The sequence below is a fragment of the Athene noctua genome, chromosome 16 (genome assembly GCF_965140245.1).
Source record: "Athene noctua chromosome 16, bAthNoc1.hap1.1, whole genome shotgun sequence".
In the NCBI taxonomy this organism is placed as follows: Eukaryota; Metazoa; Chordata; class Aves; order Strigiformes; family Strigidae; genus Athene; species Athene noctua.
The window spans coordinates 3,837,198-3,855,653 of record NC_134052.1 but is presented as its reverse complement, the minus strand read 5'-3'; positions in this window follow the sequence as shown (position 1 = coordinate 3,855,653).

The following is an 18,456-nucleotide window of genomic DNA, read 5'->3' as shown; positions in this document are numbered from 1 at the left end:
TATGCCCAGCCTGGACATCCCCTGGCCAGGTACCTGCCCATTCCCATTCAACACTCACCTCGCCCCGCAGCTCCCTTTGCCACATAAAGCTAACCAAGGAAAAATAATGGTGTTCTGCAGCTTAGAAAGCTCAATGGACTTAAGAGTTTAGCAGTGCTGAGGGGTCACAAGGAGAAAAAAATGGGGAAGGATCACACTTGTGAGCAGCAATGAGCTCATCATCAATATCAGCTCAGCTGCCTTTTTCAGCCGTGCTTTATCCCGTATGAGTTAATCAGGAGGAATCATTTAATCTTTCTAATCTCTTTTCTATAAAATGGGTTATTGATATATCCCAACCTTGCCTGGTTTGGCACGGAGAAATCCATAACTGGCTCTTTATTGCCATGGTTATGGGACCCTATGATGGGTGCATGCGAGAAAGAAATGCAATCTGTATTTCATGCATATCCCCCCAGTTTAAAAATCACAAATTGCATCAGGTGAAGGCCTGAAGCAAAGTCCCTGGAAAGCAATGAAAAGACTCCATCGTGGTGCAGATTAGTCTATTAAAGTCTGAGCTCCAATATTTCCCCAGAGATTTCCCCTCGCCTGCCAACACTGACAGGCCTGAAAGCAAGTAGGGCACTGCCCCAAATGTTGGAGCAGCAGATTATACTACAAGCTTCATACCATTCAAAATGTTATTATAATGAAGAGTAGATGACAAAGCAGTCGCTGCAGGTGTCAAAAAGGTCAAGTGATCCTGTGCTTTCTTAGGAACAATTTATGCAGTGCTTCAGTAATGTCTGGAATGGAATAATCTTGAGTAGGCATTGAGAGCTCTCATTCTACTCTTTCCTGGACCTCAGTAGGAGATAGAAAACCACGGAGATTTGTTAGATGTTAAACAGAAGCAAAAGAAATTACCTTCCTGCTTTCTCAGAGTCTTTTCAACTTCTTCTTCCAGCAAGTTTTAAATGCCTGCCTCATACTCAGTCTGAATCTCATACCACTCTTTTATACACACGAAAAAGTGATATAGCAAGTATTCTATATAAACGTTCATCTGCCTCCTAGTGCCATTTAGCACTTGAAAAATAAGAAGGAACTAGTACCAACAACATTGATTGATGCAAAAAGACAAGATACTACCATATAAAAATACCTGATGCTGAAAATGGGATATGAGCCACGGAGATCTGGGGCTTCAGTACAGCTCTGCAAGTTTTAAGTACAGGAGCCTAAGGAGCCAAGAACTGAGAATTGCTGGGCTATGAGAATAGTCTACTTTAGTGCAGAAAATATTAAAGCAACTTTTAAACCACAGCCAGGAGGCACCTAAATATTGCATTAGAACGGGCCATTGAGCATCACAGCGGCACCAAAGGAAGGGGAAGTTATCTAGAGCACAAAGAGGAAAATTGAAAGGTAAAGGGAAAATAGGTAAGAGAAACGTATGAAAAGAAATGAAAGGTAGGAGACTTGCTCCTGCAAGAGGCTTAGCACATCCTACATGCACAGAATGCCTTTTAACAGAGAGTGAAATGTTTTGACTTTAAATTTAGCCTTTAAACCCCGCACTGTTCTGGACAGAGGCTCCATTCTCTGAAGCAGGTTGAGCGCCAGCCCTGCATGTGCAGTGTCACTTCTCAATTATCAGCACCAATTGTGGTTGCCAGTTTGTCACCGCTGGGATCATGCAGTGGATTTAAGTAGACAGAAGTATTAATAAACTGAACTCCATCAAGTAGCACACAGATCTCAAATACCTTCAGAATTATTGAAGTCAGGCATAAGATTAGCTCCAGAAAACAGGGGGAGAAAGTTATTAGAAGATCAGCAAAATCCCACAAAACTCACCACTAACTATCGACAAGCTGCACACATACCAGACTGGATGCCATTTACAACACTCTGCAGAGAGAAAAAACAAACACGTTTTTTAGAAGATAAGGCTTTTTGCAGCCTTCTTTATTATCATTACACTAATTATTGTGGGATATTCATTCCTTTAATGTTCAAGATACATGGAAAATTCAGAAAGAAAATGCAGCACAGTATCCTCTCTCTCCCTTTTTCTCTCTCGCCCCATTCCTTTTGAGAAAATTCTCTCTTAGGATTCTAAAAGTAAGACACTAAATACAGAGAAGAGATTTTCACTTATATTCAGTGTTTTTACAAAATCCAGTAATTTATAGAAAAGCAAAGTTCTTCAAAATGACCTTTTAGGTACTAGACAATTTACTTGAAGTGGGAGAAAGAGGAAAAAAATCAAGAGGACTTTCTCATGATAGTATGAAGTGCACTTAGTAAGAGAAAGCTGTTGAAAACACTTATCTCTATTTTAGGTCTTTCTACTCTTGCCCATCACCATGGTATCAGAACATCTGAAATGTAAAGTAGATTAGCGAACTCTAAATCCCTGTGGGGTTTCTGTTCTTTGTCATTTTTGGTGAACGCAGAATCCCATGTGAAGTGAGTCCACATGTGCTTATTTCCAGTGAGGCTGAAAGCAAACAATTTTTCTACAGTGCTGCATAAGAGGACAGAGCTATAGCAGTTTCTGAAACTGGTCAGACTTTGGCTTTGTCCATTATACTCTAGAAGTTTATTCCATAATCAGGCCCATTTTTGGACATGATTCGTATACTTCAGAATTTGAAACTGGTACTTTAGATTCTCTGAGGTCTAGATAGGTTTCTTGAGGTGTAAACTTTGTGTCTTGCTTCAAATACCTTTTTTCTAGGTCTGAATGGGTTAATTTTCTCACTGGTAATTCTGTGAAATTGCTCAAATAGATGTGAATTCATGACACACATTTTTTTATAGCTTTTACTTTTGAAATCCCAGTCCCTGTCACATTGCTGTGTCTCTCCTAATATGACAGCTAGGACCATCACTGTCACAAGTTACATGATGTAGCTATTATTACAGTGAGCATTACATCTCAAATGATGGGATTTTGTGGTCATCTGGTTGCGCTGAGCAAAATTATGTTTGAATAGAACTAACAATGAAACATTTAGAACTGTTACATAAAACATAAAAGGGTGAAAACACAAAATAATGAAGGGAAAAAAAAAAAGAGGGGGGAGACCTGGGGACATTCTCCAGAGCAGCTTGTACCCTCATACAACAATTCCTGTTTCTTCTACAGCTCACGGATAGAGCTGCATAGGTGGCCCAAGCCACTCTCAAAGTCCAGGAGGTCCCTTGCAACCATGCAGAGCCTGTAGGTCACCTAACTCTGGCTCCCAGAGGTCTTCTGGTGACACTGAATATCTGAGCCAATAATCCTGACCATCATATAGCATGCTATGTGTAAGTAGGCAGAGCTCCAGTCCCAAGTCAGATCATCCAATCTGGCTATATTCACATTACTACACAGTCCTGGAAACCAAACTTATGTAAATAAATTATTCCGCTGATTGCAGGGACTGACTTAATGCACAATCGGTTGTATGCTATGAATACAAATTTGCTGCTTTGACAAGTCAAAAGCAAGCTCAACATCTGCACAGCAAATCCATGCCGACAGGAATACTACTACCTTCTCCATGCAACCCTTGCGCAAGGCCCTGATTGGCAGCGTACAGAGCTGTCCGCAATTTCCAGGAACTTAGTAAACTAAATTGCTGGCTCAATCCTCCACTCAGAAATCTGGGAAAATTAAAGCAAACAGTCTGATCTACAGTAAGTCTCCTTTGTGCATGAACTCTCTCTGAGCCTATCCGTCCTGCACAGGGGTGGGCTGGAGCCAAGGGGCTGAGCACCCATTCCCACCCACCCAGGCAAGGGAGGGAACCCACTCCGAGGGTCTCCTGTGAGAGCGGGTGTGTAGGAAGGTTAGGACCATTCAACAGAACAAAGAAACAATCAATATCTGAGTTAATATATTCAGTGAAACTATTAACAAAGCAGTATTTCAAAAAAACCTTCTGAGGGTGCAGGAAAAGTTATCCTTAGAATAGTTTAGCCTAAGGTTTTTACCTTTTTGGGGCACTACATGTAAAAGTAGCGTCTATTTAAAATAATTACAAAGCCAGTATAATTCATTCAGAATTGCTACAAAATAAGTGTGGGGAGAAAGAACTTTAAAAAATTTAAAAAGGAATGAAATCAATGCCTTGAAGATAAATGTAACTGAAAAAAGTGTAAGACAAAATCATTACTCGAGGAAGACAAGTCAAATTATTACTGCTTTGATGAATACAGAAAATAAAAGCATCTTGATAACTACAAGGAAAACCAAAGTATCACCGCTATCACTGAAGAATGTGTTATCAAAAGAGAACTAGATTCCTGTTTTGCCTGTTGCATTCTGAAATCTTGAATAGTAGTGATTTGATTGAGCTGACCTCAAAAGAGGTCAACCAGACCAGAAAAGCACAGGATGTGGTGAACATACCAGCGAAGGGCTCAGCTCTGGGAGAGTTCCCTGAAGGCAGAGCCATGCAGCTCCACACAACCTCTCTGAGCAGCTAAGTACAGAGCAGGGAAGCCACAGGGATGCAGAGTCTCAGGGATACAGATCTTTTTGTATGCACAACCATTAAATCTGCTTTGATGTAACAAGTTAATAACAAGAATATATTCTAAAGATGATAAGAGACACCAAACATCAGATACTGATTAAATCCCCAGTAAAACAATTTATTCATAAAGAGATTTAATTAAAGGCTACAGAAGTTCTAAAGAGAGGTTATAGAGGAAATAGTGACAGGTTGGTTTTGTTTTTTTTTTTTTCTCTTGTGCACAGTGAAAGGGCAACAGTCACAAATTGCAGCAAAAAAAGAGAAAAATTATTCACAAAATGGGGCAGCACTGGAACTTGTGTCCCCAAAGAGTCTGTGAGATCTCTGTCTCTGGAGATTAAAACGAGGACTAAAGACCTCCAGAGGTCCCTTCCAACGTAAACTACCCTGTGCTTTGGAAAGATGGGGTGAAACCCATCTCATGCACATACTTAGATAACCACAACTTCTTCTAAATACATCAGAGGATACTGGATCACCTGATGAAGTTAGATGGGCTCAGACAGAGAAGTCACAGAGGCTGAAGGAGCCCCCACACCCAGTGAGCTCCCAGCATCTCACCTTCAACTTCAGTCTGTTGCTTCAGGCTCAGTTTTTCCAACAGCCCCTTCCCCAGAGCTGAAACCCCGGGAGCCAGGGAGACCCATGCTACTCTCAGCACGACCCTGCCGGCCTCTTGCACGGCAGCTGCCCTTGGGAAAGGGGGGAGGAAAGGAGAGAAAGAAAGAAGCTGCCTATTTCTACAGGATGATTCACTTAAGCAATTGAGCTGCATCTCTGTTTTGGCACTGGATGTGGTAGTGTGCATCCAAACCTCACATTTTATTGTGCACTCAGCCTGTCCCAAGAGGGGGCCATTTCTAGTATTAACAATCCCCTGCTCCTTCACAAAATACTGCTGACAAATTCTTTCTTGTGGTCAAATTGCTACAAAACATTATAAAATATCAAGTGATCCAGCATATTCAACTCTTTCAAAACAAAAGGGAAACTAAAAATTATTTTAAAAATTTGGCGGTTTCATTAGCAAGAAGCAATATTACTTTTTCCTTCAGTGTTTGTCACAATCCACAGAGCAGGGAGGGGCAGAAGGGGTTACCATTTCACACACCAACACAAAGCTGGAGAGACACGGATTAGGATTAATCTGCTGTGCTACTCTGTTTCCCCCCACTAAATAATCCTCCCACTTTCTCCATGTCCAAGTTTCTCCATTCTCTGCACAGATGAAGGATTTATCACAGCTGCCTGACCAGCCCCAGTTTTGCTGCCCTTTTCTGTGCAGATATAAGACATTTTAAGTCCACTTCTCGCTGTATGAGGTAGGGATGTGGTATCTGTACATGTGCAGCACTGATTCCTCACTCACCTGCCTGGTGACACCACCGAGGCCCTATTTGGATGGTTTATCAGACTAACCATGGTTTGGCCAGCTTTAGAGGCCGGGCAGCAAAGGGTGACCTGAGTGTCCCTGCACCTGGCCGCAGGCAGGGGATCTGGTGACAGCATATAGTAGATTCCCTTATGTTCATTAAAGGGCCATTGATAGATGCAGTCACACATTGTCACTTGCCCGTCTGACGCAAAGAACTTGCTTGCTGAAGGGCTGAAAGAACTTAACAGAAATTGCAGCAGCAGGAGAAGCAGCAACGTGCGATTTGTAACGGCCGTGCTGCCTTCTGTGTCAGTTCTCACCTCCCCTGGAGCTCCCGGTGCGAGTTCGAGCTCTCCAGGCTCCCTCCGGGAAATCTGGGCAAGAAGTACGAGTGAACGTGCATTCATCTGCACAGCCTCATTTTTCAGCTTGGCCAGGCTAATAATAGAACTCCGACTAACTTTCCAAGTTTGTTCATTTTTCAGTTTAAACCAGACTCCAGTATGTCTCTCTGGATAAAGACGACAGTGCCTTCTCTGCCTCATCTTTTCAGGTTTATGCCATGATGCAGCACCCTCCGGGTGGTCCAGCAGCATGTGCTACTCCTAAGTTTGTACAAAAGGATTTGGGTTAAAGAAAAAAAAGAGCAAAAAACCCTCACAGATAAAGAAAGAAAGAAACCTCCTTTCAGTGATGGCAGAGAATGACACGGGGCCACCTGCACACGGAGACAAGACCCAGGTTTGCTCCTCACCATCTGGGATTTTTCATCCCTGCGAGCAGCTGAGGGATGGAGGCTGTGCCATGCAGGGGGGTGGCTCGTCACCTCCCTGCTGCGGCCACAGTCCTGTGCCAAATGCTTCATAGCTCGGCTGGTTGGGTGAATTTTTGTTTTATTCTTTGAAGCTTTTGCTCAAAAGCTGAAGAAGGGGCAGGAAGCACTGGAACATGACTAAGCACTGCCCAGAGAGACCTTGCTGCTTGCACCACAGTGCATTTTATAATATATTTGGGTTTGCTCTTCAGTTGCAATAAATTTAAGATTGGAGGAAATCCAAATTAAGGGTCTAGGGTTGTCTTCCTAGCTCTTTCCCTGTGAAAGCAATTTCCTTTATTGGCATCTTCAAAGCAAAAGTAATCTTTCTGAGGGAAGTTTGGCAAAAACATGGAAGGTTTTTATAGCGAAAGGGCCAAAGGTTTATAAAACACCATTGAAGTCATGGCAGTCTAAGGTAATAGGTAGCTATAGACTTTCAGGAGAATTAATAGAAAGAAAACAGCCTGGGCTTTCAGTAAAGGGGAAGGCAGAAACCTTTGATTTTTACCAGTACTCTCCTTTCCAATGCACAGACATCACCACCGCCATTTTAAAAAGGATACATGATTTTAGAAATAAGCATTTCATAATATTTGCAATGCTTTAAAGCAATTAATTGTGCTGAAAATTCCTTCTTATTTGCCCATATAATGCTAAAGTTCCCATCATTATAATCTGGTTACGGAGGCTGTTCAACATGACAGCCCAATGGGATGTTCTTCCCAAGGGCCCTTTTGTATTTAGGATAGAGTTAGAGCAATGGGGAACAAGAGAAAAACATTTGTGCAGAGTCTTAATAGCACTAACCAAGCAGAGTAAATTCCTATCAACAGAAGATGAAAGATGGTCCTGCACAAGGCTCAGCAGAGTCCTTCGCGTTCGGGTGTGGGACCCCATATTCTCTGGCAGAATCAGTTCTTCCCGTGATCATCTGTGTTGGAAGTCATGCTGAGCTGTCATCCAGGAACTTTTAAAACTAACAAATGTTTCCATCTCCATTTGTTTTTCATGCCTGCAATTGCAAGTGTGAAAGGAATGCAGGCAGACAATAGCAGGATTGTATTTCTTAGGCATATGTGCTGTGGGAATCACAAAGCTGGGACAGTAGCTGAACACCTCTCTTGGCAACTACATCTCATAGAGGAAGCCAAAATACTCATTCCTTCTGGACAAAGGGAAACCGAAGCATTCATACAATGCTATTGTTTATGTTCTTTAAAAAGAAACCTACAACATTTTCTGCTTTGGTCATAGTTTAATCAGTATATTGAGCTGAAAGAGAGGAAAATTTTGCCTGGAGGCAGCAGTTCTTTTGTTGTTAGCAATGCTCATTAGTTTATTTTAACATCTCTCTGCTGATGTCCAAATCCTGTGACGAAAGCAGCCGTCAGCATCTTCTCTCCTTCAGTTAACTCAGGGATTTCCCCCGAGTTCAAGACCAGAGGTAGGAGGTTCACCCCTGAGAGCAGTAGTTACTCGACGCTAGTGGCTGGGTAATGCCCAGTGCAATCAGTGGTAACGGCACCGGTAGCACCAAGTATCCATGCGAGGTGGGCTGAGATACTCTGGCACTCCAGAGTAGTCCCCATGTCACCTCCTGTCTAGTCAGACATTGCATATTTGTGCTTTAAAGTACCCATAGATTAATAAATATATTTGGTCCTATTTGGCTGCCTGAAGGGATGCTCCACCTCTGCAGCATTATTGGCTTTTACACACAGAACTTCATGCCAGGAGAGCCCAGTGGTTCTCACCTGGCCCTCTCCCCCCTGGGCTACAGCCACATTTTAAAGAAGCAGGTAGTACAGGAACAGCTTTGCTTGCCATCAGCAGCGGATCTGAACACAACAGCTGGACCACAAAGGCAGGTATCAAAGGATGCAGATTTTTGTCTGCTCGGTGTGCAGTAGGGTAAGGAGGTGGTCTGTACAATCTGGCTGTACTATGCTTGTGGACCACGTTTTTTAAGAAATTGCTCTGAGTCCCTTCACTCTTTTCCCCTGATTCCCTCCATTTTGTAGCATTTCCAGGTCCTGTGCACAGCTCCCTCCACCTTCTGGGAACATCCCACTGTTTTGTTTTGAGAATACAGCCACAGAGCAGGGCACTTGACCTTATACACAGAGTCTCTACCCTTTCAGGTTTTTTTTGTAACATCGTAACAGAAAGCTCTGTCCCAAATTTCTGAAGAAACATGGCTATACCTGAGTTTCAGGTTAAATTAGTATTTTTGCAATCAGAAAATACATTAATACTTTTTTTTTTTTTTCCCCCCTGCAGCATTACTATAATCAGGGCTAGACCATAGCACTCAGATTTTAAAGGCAGCACTTCAAACAGAACTCAGAGCTTTTGCAATTAGCCTGTCTCAGAGCAGGCAGGGGAAGAAGGAAACGAGACAGAGTGCAAGTTTGCTAGGAGGTGTTTTGCTGAGTGACATACATCACATCCTTATTTGACATGGTAATGTTTGCTTTGTATATGTTTTAGACCTGAAGTAGTCACAATTTTAAAATACGCTTATGTTCTCCTGTAGGTGGAAGTCAGAGCCTCCAAAGTTTTTAAGTCTGTTTGATTCCTACTTGGCTGTGGAGCCAAAGAAAACAAACCCTTTATAGGGAAGGGTGCCGGGGTTTGGCAGCACCCCAGGCTGCCTGCTGTCACCTGTTTGTATCAACCCAAACAAGTGTCTAAGCAGAAAAACAAATCCACTTGCTTCCATCTCATTGTACATTTTTATCACCACAATAAAGGTAAAAGTCAGTTCAGGCACAGATTTTAGGTTAATGCTTCCTTGAAGGAAGGGCAGCATTAAGGAAGAAGGGTTTTTTTCTCTAAACTAAAATTTAACTAAAAATATTTAAAAATATTTATCTAAAACTATCACTAAAATCTGTGATACCCCGAGACAAGTAAAAAAATTGAGGTAAAATAGTGATGTCATTAGAGACAACCAGATTGATTAGATCAGACTGTTCATGTTTGCTCAGATTCCTCACTTCCTTTCCAACCCCTTTTGATTTTTTCTGTTTGCAGCTGAAAACACATAACACAAATCATCCTTTCAAACTTGCTCCTACCTTGATTTAAAAAAAAAAGATGCTTTACAATTCTAATGCTGTAACTGCTGCACATATGCCAGAAGTTTGTTCCTACTGTGTCAGCTCATACAACAGCTTGGCCTTATCTACACAGTACAGAGATTTGAACAGGTTTAAGAGAGCTTTCAGAAATTTAAATTCTCTGTTTACCACCTAGTAGCCTCCTCTGCTTCTCAGCACATAGTTCACACCATGCTGATGAACATACACTGCCCCCTCCTAGTGCACAAATATCCCTCCAAAAGGAGTGATATAAATTAAGGTAAAGTCCTAACTCAGTTCAGCTTGAGGGAAATGCTTGGGAAGTGGGTATAGCAGAAATAGAAAAGGGTTTTAAGTCTCTATAAATTCCCAGCTGAACTGAGATGTGAGATTGTAAGAAAAACTAAATCATTGTCACCTGATTAGCCATGTCCTCACAGCACCTGCTAAGAGAAATAGCAGTCATGTTCAAAATAAGCAGCGAAGTGTGGAAAGGTTTGGGAGAAAATTCCAAAGACATCAAAACTGTGGCCTTTGTGATGGTGGAGGAAACAATCCCACCCCACCCCACCCCATCTCTTTCACCAGGTATCACTCCAGTGCACACCTCCCTGGCTAACAGCTTCCCAAGATAATATATACAGCCTCAAGCTTGCTAGATAACCCCACATGAAGTAGCATAAAAGTTATTTACATATATATACACACACTTTTATGTATATATGTGTAAACAGAGTTTACAAGTTGTATATATATATATGTTGTTCTATACAAAAAGTTACGTGTTTATATGTTAAGCTATATAAGCAGCATAAAAGTTATTTACACACACACATAGATACACATATATATGTGAACAGTGTTTACAAGTTGTGTGTACATATATATACATGTTCTACATATGTATATAGGACATACAGATATATAGGACATAACAATATATGTCCTGACAGAAGATAGCAGTTATAGAAGTTCCACTATAAGAAGAAATAAGCTTGGATTGCCCAAAAGTGAAGGTGCAAGATGCCAGCAAGATCAAAATGATATTTAATGCAAATGACCACGCATGCCCCTGTCGGGGGGCGCAGGCTGCACCCTGTGCTGTGCTGTCACCTTACCCATTAGGCAGAGAGCTGGGCAGGCCTGGCCAGCTTCACACAAGGGTGTGATGACCACAGAACATTGCTTTCCAACGAAGACCACCAAACAAGGTGAGGAAAAAGCAAGAGACACTGATTTACGTGCTTAGGTCATTTCAAATTGGATGGGATGTGTTAGGAAAACATTTAATTTTCATCTTTCCACTCCATGTGACTGCATTTACCAGAAAGGTTAAATCCATCTGCAATACTTTTTTTTTAAGTTTGCCCCTCAGGTTCAAAGGGTGCAGCATGCTCTTATCAACCCCTCAGAGCTTGCTTTGGGACCGATAACTTCTAAGACTTCCCCTTCTTTCAGAAGTCTGTGAGAGAGCGAGAAAATTGCAAATAATTGCATCCTGAAGTGATGGAGTTATCTCCCTAAAAATCCAGCACGATTCCCAGGAATAAACGTTTCTCTCTGATCTCCTTGTAGTCCCTGCTTGCAAAGGCTGGCCACTGCTTGAGCAGTTTCATGCAGGCTCCACAGTGGGAAAATTACTTTAAAAGCAGCAGACAAAAAAGAAAAAGTAGCAGCACTGAAGAAAGAGCAGTGTTTTCCACAGAGCAATGCATATAAATTTCTGACGTTATTCAACATGCTTTCAGACTAAAAACTGTTACGTCTGGTACTGGCAGAGATCCATTCTCTTTCTGCAAGTTACTATCCGCTTTGTACTTCCACAGAGTTAGTGTTTCTTTTTAGCCTGGTCCTATCGTTTCTAAGCTGCAATTTGCAAAAATTAGTTTCCAAACCTGCAAAGCTGATGCACATGAGCAACAGCAGCAGCAGGAGTTTGTCAAAGAGAATTATTTGCATGTTTACAGCCCAAACTGAGTTTTGACTTAATACTTGTTCATGGCACGATGAATATTTTTGCAGCTAGTCTGTTTAATAAGGGATGTGAGGCTGGTGGAAGGGGACTATTTGACTCAGACCTTGCACACCAGCTCGGAGTGGGAGGCTGGTGAGAGGCTGCCATTTGTTGGAGATGTGTGGAGGGAGCCGGAGCAGGGGCCAAGCCCTCCTGCCCAGACCCACTTGTGTCTCCTTTTCCAACCCTGAGCTTGGGCCAAGCCACAGATTCACGCTTCAGTCCTGACCCGACTGCAGGGTGAGCACATCCACACTAAGCTGCATTTGAATTTCTAGATGTAGGGGGCTTTATTTCAGCACCTGCTAAAACAAGAACATTTTTAGACAATGAAACCTGGAGTGTGACAGATTAAAAAAATAAGGGTCATTTACCAGTAACGCAGCAAGCAGTGAACGTGTGTAACAGATCCCATTCATCATAAAAAGCTTGCAGGTTCTAGACTTCAGTGTAAAAATGTTACTGAAAGAGAACAGCAGCACTTAGTTCTTTCTTTACCTGATACAAACCAGCTCTGAGTAACAGAAGACTGAGCAACAGATCTCAAGAGTTTTGTGCAAAAGACCAGTTAAGGGATGTGTGGAGGACCTCCATGACTGGAAGCAATAAAGGCCTCACCAAATAACAGACAAAACCTTTCTCCTATACCATGCATGTTTCTTAAGCAAAGTTTCTATCTGCTACAACAGAGAGAGTGTTACCATTTGTATGGAGTAAGGAAAAAGCCCAGATCTGTAAAGGCTAAAATAATTTCTACATACAACCTCTGAAAACCAAGAAATTTCACTAGGATCCAGAGTAAAAACAAAACAAACTAAGTGCTTATTTTGGATTTCGGTATTAATTTTGACTCAAGCCACAGCTAATCCTTCACACTCCAACCAACGCAGGAACCAGTAGCACATGTTGTGATGCCTCTTATTATACAAATGAGCTGGAAACTGGCTGCTTACAAGTGGTGTATTTGCACATTCAGCCATGTGGTATAATTATAATTCAACTGCGTGTACACACAAGCACAGAGAACTGGGGTTGCTCATTACCTCCTTTGTCAAAGCCTATTTTTCCTTGCAAGATAGTTCCTATGGCACCAGAATAAACAATAATTTTGGTTCTTTGCACATCACCAGCGCTTTCCTAGACAACCCATTCTTTCACTGTCAGCACTCTGGATTGTATAAACACTTTCAATAAAGCCTTCCAGTCACTCTTGTTCTAGAGGTATATTTGTGCTCAGCTTTTCGGAGGAGATGACAGAAGACACAGGCAAGAAGCACACTTGCACACAGAGTTGCACACACAATTGCTTCCCCACTTTGCTGATCGAACAGGTTCACTTGCAAGAGTGATGTACGAAACCAGACTATCTCAATCCTGAATGGAGATTCTTGCTGTTGTACGTGCTCTTGGCATGCTCTGCTGTTGGGTAAGAAGCTCCACGTGGATCCTATGGATGGAAAAAGTCTGAGACAGTTCAAGTACAATTCAGTACATTACTTGGAAGAAAGATCCATCTTATCACCCCAATTTGTGATATCCCACACTCAGGCACTGTGCCAGAGAAGGCCGTTACAAACTTCCCGTTCTAAGTACCAACAACATAACTTTGCTACTAACAGATGGTAAGTCCATGGTGGAGCCAAGGGCTGAGATAAGTGTTTCCTACATAACAGGCTCAGGCAATAACTGGTGGCTTCTCCTTCCTTCTCAGCATACTCAGTCATAAAATGTAAGTGAAATAATACTCCCAGGAACACTTTTGGAAATTTAAAATAAAAGGATATTTAGTACTGGCTCTTCAGTCTCTCAGTCTTACATGGATCAAGGCTTGCAGTCATCCTATACATGAGCCTACTGAGGGAATTATTGCGAGAAACTTCTGGCTTTATCCATCTCCAGAATAAGGTGCTGCATATTTCAGTGATTTTTCTATGCAAGACAGGCTTTCTCTCACAGTTGTTTTAGAGGGAACCATTTATATATGCAATAAAAAAGCTATTTCACCACATTGCTGAAAATTCCATCACGTTACAGTTTATCTTAACAGTATATCATTTACAATGTATTAATAAAGGAGTACTAAATATTATATTGCTTTTGGCATAAAGACTACATTATAGGTATTTATAAACACATCAGTAAATGTTACAGACTTTTAAGTAACCCTATTGACCTGTAGCATAAATGCACTGTAGCTACTGATTCACAATATATAAACACTTTATGGATAAACTTTTACAAGCTATTTATAAATACACTCATAGTAAGAAATATGACATACTCCCAAATAGACACAGAAATAATTCATAAAAACCTAGATCATTTCAAGAAAGAGTACAAGTCTTTTTATTTGGTTTAGATCCTGTAAATTAAAAAGTTGTATCACAGTGTACAAAAGTAAAATTAACACAGAACAGCATTTTTTAAAAAAACAATTTTTCATTGTTTTTCAAATGTGGAACTTGACAAAAAAGGACCTGAAACAGCCAAGCTGGATGGCTCAGAATAATTGCCAAGCATAAACAAGAAGCATTAAATCTGTTCCTTCTCTTTTTATGTCATTTTTTTTATGTCACAGGTCATTTGCTTGCAGGTATGTACTAACAGGGGGAACACGTCTCATCTGAATGCAGCCATCTCAAAATCAGTTGCCGAAGTCAGTATTGGCCACCTAGCTAACTCGGCCACCTAGCTAACTCAATTGGAGGCGCAAAATGGGCACATCCAGAGGACAAGCCAACCCATCCATCTTGTATTGCTTTATCCAGACACACTCTGCCTCCTGAGAGGCCTTTTTCTCACTGGCAGGACAGTCACCCGTGTTCCCTCTCAGCTGGACAAGTATCATGGAGACAGCCATGTGAATAGGTCCCAGTTTTGAAGCCTGCTGTTAAACAGCTGCACAGCCAGCTCAGAGAGATGATATTTAAAGGTTTAACTTGTGAAACTGAGATCTTCAGCTCAGGCAGTGTGTGTCTGTCAAACCTGACAGAACCTTGCAGCAGTATCAGTATGATGATACAGGTTATCATTGGGATGAATGGAAAAGTAGCAGCTGATATTTGAAGGCAATGACTGACCTGGTAAAATTATCTGCTGGATTCACACCTTGGCATGTGTCACAGCAACAGGAACAGGGTGTGAAGGACTTTGGACCCCAGTGGGTTTAAGGCTTCTGCATCTGTCTTCCCTCATCAGCTTTAACCCACTGCTATCCCTGCGCTGGGCAGCAAGAGGATGAAGGTGAATTTGTGTCTGCTCCTCAATGCTGGCACTTCTATCTTTCAAGACCATCTGGAACATAGCAGAGCTGTCTCTGCTGTCTACCTTCCATGAATGCAACCTGTTGTTACTATCAAGTGTCAGTAAAATATTTTTCATAAATCTGGATAAAGTGCCAAGATGAACTGTAATTAATTGCTATGAATATACAACTGCCTCTTGAAACAGTTCAGGACTGTACGGGTAAAATTTCCCCTCAATCTAACACTGTGGTGAGGAGCTTTCTTTGGTATCAACTTCTTCTAACTGGTTCCCTGGTATAACAACAACTGTGTGTAACCGAAGGGCGTTTTATATAGCCTAACCTCATTATAATGAGCCCTTCGAATGAACATCTGAATGTTCACCACAATTAAGTTGGGGAATTTGCTCCATCAGGCCAATGAAAAACCATCTGTGTCTGAGCCAAACACTCATACCTAGTGCGGTAACAGAGTTTTGTTCATAGCCATGAAGAATTAAAACAAATATTTTCAAATGAGAATAGCGAATACATACAGAAAGGAACAGTAAAGTATGCTTCCAAGGTAGATTTACTATGCTTTAAGAAGAACAGGAGCTACATCATCCTTGTTAAGATGCTTTATTTTAATTTTTTTTTTTTTTTTAGTCAGGCTAATTAACAATGCCAAAAAGAGTAGCTCTTACCAGTTGAGTTGTATGAGTGTAGCATGACTGGACTCTCCTGTTCTGACACTAAGCTGTGAATCATGATGTACTCCTGCTTGTATTCTAGGCATAAAGCAGTCTTCAGAGCACGGAAGCCTTGTCTACTTTCTGCCTCCAGTCTACTCCTTTGCACTGAGTCAGATGGCAAGCACTGCCACCTGTGTCTGCTGATAACTGCGGGTAGAAGACCAGAAGATGGCAGCCTGCTGGTAAATGTGTGAAAATATTCACTGTTGACACCCATATCTTATGGCTGGGTTTGGCATACAACATCTGCACAAAACCCCCTGTGTGTTTGTCTATGAAAAACACTAGAAAAATCTCAGTAACATATTAGCAATCTCTTTTAAGCACTTGAATACCTAGAAAACAATATAGTAAAACCTATTAGAAAGAAAACATTGCAGAAATATGCTTTGTTCTAACCCATGCTGCTAAGACAGTAATTCTCAAAAATGCTTAGCTCACATACTCAGCTCACTTCTGAGAGGGTTGACTCAAAATCTGCAACTAGACTGAAGTGCCTGGTGAATTCTCCTTGCTGCCCTTGAGCTCCTTCTGAACGATAACCATGATGCAAAGCCAGCTGCCCATCACTGCAACAAGAAGCTGATCTTGCTCTTTTCCATGCAATCACACCGTCACTTCTAGTAGTACTACTTGCAGTGCATTGTACTCTCTAAGTGCAAAGAAAAGGCACAAGTACAAGAGTCTTTTAGTAAAACATTAATCTCAGATCACAGATTTATTTTATGGATTTGCAACACAGCCCATATTACAAACATTGTCTGGGAACATTTACAAGAATAAATAAGATGGACTCGCAGTTGTAAAAAAAAGATTACACTTCACTGTAATGTACAGTCAAAAAATATATCTGATATTCATTGACTTGACATTATTTACCTTCCTTCTTTTAAGCTAGAAAGAAAAGACACTGAATGCACAGTGTTGAGATTTTTGTATTTATATTTTTTTCCTTTTTTTTTCATACGTGCTTTATCTATCAAACATCCAAACTGTACAAGTGAGTTTCACCAGTAATCCATAAAGGCCAAAGGGGGGGGGGGGGGGGGAAGATGGGGGCGGCATTGCAACAGCAGAGATTAGCTCTCATGCAGCACTCCTCCCTGCTGGCAAAATGCACCCAGGGAGCTGGAACAGGACACTGCTGATTCAGTTGCAGCCACAGCATTGCTGTGTGAAGTAGTGACAAGTCTGGCAACAAGTGATGCTAGTAGGATGTAATTCCATCAGGACTGGGCAGAGAAGGGGGGGCAGGAGGAGGAGGTGAAGGAGTTTAAATCAATATGGGAGGGAATTTTGTCAATGTGGTGAGTCAGTATGGGTTAAAGGAGGTGTTAAGGATACAGCTCAAACTTGTGGCACAGTAGTACAGCATTTAAGTGCTGGAGATGTAAGAAAAGGCTACAGGGGCGATGAGGAGGTAATGCCAGTTCTGTTCCAGGTACATGTAAGTCCAGCACATAAACTCTGTTTAGACTTTCAGCAATGCAAACAACTGACTATCATTTGTCCTGGGGAGTCTTGCTAGAGTATCTAAATTCATGAAAGCTTGTAAAGTGCTGGCCACACTCCCACTTCCATCCTCGAAAATGCACTCCTTTCCATAATTTCACACAAGTAAGATTTCCGGGAGGTCCCCATTGAAAGATGATGTACCCACACAAGGAAATAAATCTCCATAGTTCAACACGCTTGAGGTATCTCACAAAGTCCCCCTAATAGTAGCCTTTCAGAGTACCAGATCTCTCAATGAAAAGTATCTCCACTGAACACTGTCATTCTGCAACAAGTGCCTCCACTAAGTAACCACTATGCTGTTGGGTACCTATACATGAAATACCAGGAGTGGTCCCCGAGGGTCCATCTACAGCGTGCCTTCACCTTGCAACAAGCAAATCCTTGCTCCAGACAAAGCGGCATGGACTGGCCCGTGTTTATACTGCTTAGAAACAGCGCGTGCTGAATTATGTTGCAGGAAAAACATTTTAGGTTGTTCTTTTCCCATTTCATTCCCTTTTTTTTTTTTTTTCTTTCTCTTTCCACCAGGAAACACTATGGGAACACCAGCAATTGTCATTCAGTCTGCTGCATTATTTTGTTTTTTAAGGCTCAGGTTGAAAACAGAATAGTGGTGAAAAATCTGCTGCATGCACTGGGACAAAGGATGGAAAGGCTGATTTAGATCTTTCATGTTTTTACAAACTGTAAAAGCTGCCAGGTTTTCACAATTATGCTAGTCCAACATGAAACTGTAGGATATTCTGAGTATAGTTTATTTTTTACAAGGGAAGCTTTTAAAATATTTTAACACAGCAAATAAAGATTATAGACTAGAGGTCACTGGAAGTCAGCAAGATTGTTCTTTTTTCTTTCCATCATTCTCAGTACCACCAGGATATGGTCTTGATGTATGAAAATGTATGATTTTAGTTGACAGTTACAGAAAATTGTACATTCTTCAAGTATGTATATGAGGAGGATCACTGATACCTCTTCCAAGTCAATGAACAGATAATACGTGATCCTAGTGGTCCTTGCCAAAACTGCAGAAAGTGGGCTTTGCTTGCTATGCTGTTGGCTCGCCCTCGATGAAAAAAGAGCTGTAGGTATTTTTGGGAACAGGGAAAGAAAGAACACTTGCATTTAAATTGTATATTATGTATGTATGGCTA